Here is a 5,000-nt window from a genome sequence, read left to right on the forward strand (position 1 = left end):
CGCTCGTCTCGTCTCGTCTCGTCTTTATCGAGATTCGGGCTTCTCTCTTGGAAACACGTTGGAAGTGTTGTGTCCCGGTTGTTGTTGGGCTTCGATACACTTCACACCACAGCGATGAATTCTGGATGCTGATTGAGAAGAGAAGGCGTTGATGTATCTTCTGCAGCATCTGCGAATCGCAGGTTCACATAAACAGGCACCTTAGCATTTCCATGCCAACAACATAGCGGGGATGTAACCAAGTACAACCGCAGTTCCAAAAAGTTGGCACCCTGTCAAAATACTAATAAAACCAAAATGCAATGATTTGCAGATTCCATGAATCCATATTTTATTTACTTTAAAAGAAAGAATCATATTAAATGTTATGCAAAAATAAGGACATTTTGAATTTGATGCAACACATCTCAAAAAAGTTGGGACAGGGCATGTTTACCACTGTGTAGCATCACATCTTCTGTCTCTACATCTGGGAACCGAGGAGACCAGTTGCAATATGTGTCTGATACTGGATTCTAGCTGTTCAACAGTTCTGGGTGTTCTTTGTTGTTTTTTTCGGTTCATGATATTTTCAAATGGTGAAAGATGGTCTAGATTCTTAAATGTGGAAAACCAAAGGTTTCAGGTTGGAAATAAAGTAATGAGTGCATAATTTGTTGGATATGGATAAAAATACAGATACTAATCTGGATAATGATACATATGTAGATATGGATAGAGATACAGATGTAGATATGGATACAGATGTAGATATGGATAGAGATACAGATGTAGATATGGATAATGATACAGATGTAGATATGGATAGAGATACAGATGTAGATATGGATACAGATGTAGATATGGATAATGATGTAGATATGGATACAGTTGTAGATATGAATAGAGATACAGATGTTGATAAGGATACATATGTAGATATGAATAGAGATACAGATGTAGATATGGATAATGATGCAGATGTTGATAATGATACAGATGTAGATATGGATAATGATACAGATGTAGATATGGATAATGATGCAGATGTTGATAATGATACAGATGTAGATATGGATAGAGATACAGATGTTGATATGGATAATGATACAGATGTAGATATGGACACAGATGTAGATAAAAATACAGACATGGACACAGGTACAGAAAGAGACGCAGACATGGAAATGGATAGAGATAGAGATATGAATAAAGATACTGATACAGATAGAGCCATTGAATTACAACACGGGGAGTCATATAATAGACGCACCACATAATCAAACCTTGAAAATGGTTGAAGAAGGACATTTTACACACAAAGAGCTGAATAATGCGTCTCTGATCGAACAATGGCACGATGAATTAAACACATCACAGAGACATTCAGAGCACAAACACTTCTCCAAGCTTTTTTTTTTTTTAAATGTATGGCAGGTGAATATGTTGCTTTAAATCCGATTCCACACAACAGATTGGCATCTTTATCAAAATAATGTCGAAACTTCACTCTCTGCTGGAAAACACACAATCGGCTTTGGTGGCTTTATCGATTTCTCCAGGACGTCCCTCATTGTTCAGAAACGCTCGCGAACTAACGCTTCAGCAGCCAGAATCCACCGTTCCTTTGAGTTATCTTTGGCTTTTCGAGCATTTTCAGCCGACCGAGCAAAGTCCCTCGGTCCATCACGGCTGTAGATTCGGCAAACAAGCTGTCTGCACGTTTAATTAAAGGGAGATCAGGTGGTCCTGTCTGTGCAAACACATGCTTTTTAATCTTTCAATAATTTCAGAATGTGCAGGAAAGAAAAGCAGCAGCTCATACACTTGGTGTGTGTTTGTGTGTGTGTGCAGTCTTATCCCTCATGCCCAGGGGAAATATTGAGATGGCCCTTACTTATTGAGAGAGCATTGCCTTTGGCAGCAAATCCTGCAGAATTGTGGGTTTTTTCTGGCGACGCGCGAAAGCCGAACGCTCGCCGGATGCGACTCGGCCCCGCACCTTCGCTTTAAAGACCCAATTTGCTCCTCTTCTGCTGCAGCGTTACGACTCCACGGGGTAAAACACACGTCCCATGGCTCGTTACGGAAGAGAAATGATACGTCTACAAAAATCCTTTGCAAGCATTCCGCCCCACAGGGCACAAATCAGACGGGCTGCACTTTCAAAATGGCACACAAGCGCTCAGTTCATGGCCAATTTATTCAGGAATGATGCTGGTCTTAAGTTTAGGACCTTTTCCCTACTTCACAAAGTGGAGGAATATCACGGACGAGACGAAAGCCATGAGGGTGGAACAAAATATGATATAATCAATACAAAATGCTAAATATGTACAGATTTCTTAACAATACATTTTCCTGCCTATATATATATATATATATATATATATATATATATATATATATATATTAAAAAAACTGAGCATTCGGTGGAGATGTTCCTTAATAAGATAGGTGACCAAGAACCTGATGGTCACTCTGACTGAGCTCTGGAGATCCTGTGTGGAGATGGAACAAAGTTCAATGGCAGAGTGCCAAACCCATAAAATCCTGCTTGGAGTTGCACCTGAAGGACTCTCAGACAGTGTGGAACAAGTTTCTCTGGTCTGATGAAACAAGATTGAGCTGTCTGGCCTTAATTCTAAACACTATGTCTGGAGGAAAACAGGCACTGCTCATCACCCGAGCAAAACCATCCCAAAAGTGAAGCATGGTGGTGGGGGTGTATTTCATGCTCTGGGGGTGTATTTCTGCAGCAGGAACTGTGTAACTGATCAGGATTGAGGGCAGGCTGAATGGTTCAAAGTATCCCCAGTATAATATAATTTACCTGTATACTAACTGTTCTACTAGATTTTGGCGTCTGCTTGTGGAGATTCAGCAACCAGGAGGAGGCCTGGGGTACAGCCATCTTTTCATTCATCCCAAAAGGTTAGGGGGTCTATAGCAATTTTAAAAGGAAGCATAGATGGCTGGAAAAGTCAGGTGTCCTGATACTATACTGATGTCAGCGAGTGTGCTTGTGTAAAATCAGGAACCGGAGACAAGCGACGTGTCCTGTCCTGATGCTGCAGTATGGAGCGGGACACACTCTCTGTCTCCGTCTCAGCAGCACAAACAGTGCATATTTATTTTTCCTGAATTTACTGTAACTGCTTCTGCGTCCGTCTTATGTTTCACACTCAATCGATCGACCCCCTGAGTGTTGTCCTAAAGATCACGCCGTCCTTATGAGGAACATGTCACAGGATTTGTCCTGAAGAAGTTTAAACAGCTTTTATAAGGAACATCTTACAGGATTTGTCCTGAAGAAGTTCAAGCAGCTTTTATGAGGAAAATCTTACAGGCTTGCTTAGTTCTGAAGAAGCTCAAGCTGTCCTTATGAGGAACATCTCACAGGCTTGCTTGGTCCAAAAAAAACCTCAAACTGTCCTTATGAGGAACATCTCACAGGCTTGGTTATTCATTATCTAGTGTTTTGATTGACATGATAAGGATCAGACTCATGTTTACCTCCTCATACACATATGCTGAAGAACACCACTGGACCCATCAGATATGTGCACTGGTTCTTACTGGGTTTAATGTGTTTTGACTGGTCTCTAATAGTTCCTTTCATGGAGCATTTTCCAGAATATTCTCATATTTAGTCACTTAAAAAATCTATATGAAAACCTGCTGCAAGCTGCTGTGTTCATTAAATTAATTAGTTTTTTTGAATTAATAACTTGAATTTATTTATTTACCAATTTATTTATTTATTTATTGACATTCATTTATTTATTTATTTATTTTAGTTAGTTAGTTGGTTAGTTGGTGACCTAGTTAGTTAGTTAGTTAGTTAGTTAGTTAGTTCACTTTTAATGTATTTAGATCGTGTTTGCAGCAAAAAGGGTGATATGACAGTTAGTAAGTTAGGGTTATTATTTAAATGTTATTATCTTGTAATGTTAGTTAGTTAGAATGATTTGGCTAGTTATTTAGTCAGTTGGTTGAATAGCTAGTTAGTTAGTTTGCTAGTTGTTTAGTTAGTTTGTTGAATAGTTAGTTCGTCCGTTGGATAGTTAGTTAGTTAGTTGGTTGAATAGTTACTTGTTAGTTAGTTAGTTAGTTAGTAAGTTAGTTGGATAGTTAGTTAGTTGGTTAGTTAATTACGTGTTAGTTAGTTGGATAGTTTGTTAGTTGGTTGAATAGCTAGCTAGTTAGTTGGTTAGTTAGTTCGTTGGCTAGTTAGTTAAATAGCTAGCTAGCTAGTTGGTTAGTTTGTTGGCTAGTTAGTTAAATAGCTAGCTAATTAGTTGGTTTCTAGTTAGTTAGTTAGTTAGTTAATTCCTTGTTAGTTAGTTGGAGAGTTAGTTGGTTAGTTGGATAGCTGATCGCAGTTGGTTAGTTGGTTAGTTAGTTCGTTGGCTAGTTAGTTGAATATCTAGCTAGTTAGTTGGTTAGTTGGTTTCTTGTTTGTTAGTTAGTTGGATAGTTAGTTAGTTAGTTAGTTCGTTAGTTCGTTAGTTCGTTAGACGTGATTATTTAGTTTGTCAGTTTCTAGCAAAATTGTGATACAGCATATGTTTGTTTTATTCTGATGATGATTAGTTGTTTATGTTTGTAGCAGGAGGGTGATACAACATTTAATTGTTTGTTTGTTTGTTTTTGCTAATATATATTTTATAGAGAAGGCATTTGTTCTGTGTTTATTTATTTGGTGACACGACTGACCTTTGTTTGTTGGCAATTCTGTTGAAATTCTGCTGCATTAAATGACATCCATTACAACCGTGTGCCTTAAACTCAGGACTTCAGAGTGGGATAAGGGTTCACCTTCCAGCATGACGACAACCTTAAAACAACACAGGAGTGGTTTAGGGACGACTCTCCATGGCCCGACCTGAACCCTATTGAACATCTCTGGAAAGAACAGAAAGTGTCCACAGAAGAATAACAGGGTGTGTGAAGCTTGTTGTGTCATAACTATAAAGAGCGGTGGCTGTAATTACTGCCATAAAAGCTTCAACTAAGTA

Source organism: Silurus aristotelis (genome assembly GCF_946808225.1).
Source record: "Silurus aristotelis genome assembly, chromosome: 1".
In the NCBI taxonomy this organism is placed as follows: domain Eukaryota; kingdom Metazoa; phylum Chordata; class Actinopteri; order Siluriformes; family Siluridae; genus Silurus; species Silurus aristotelis.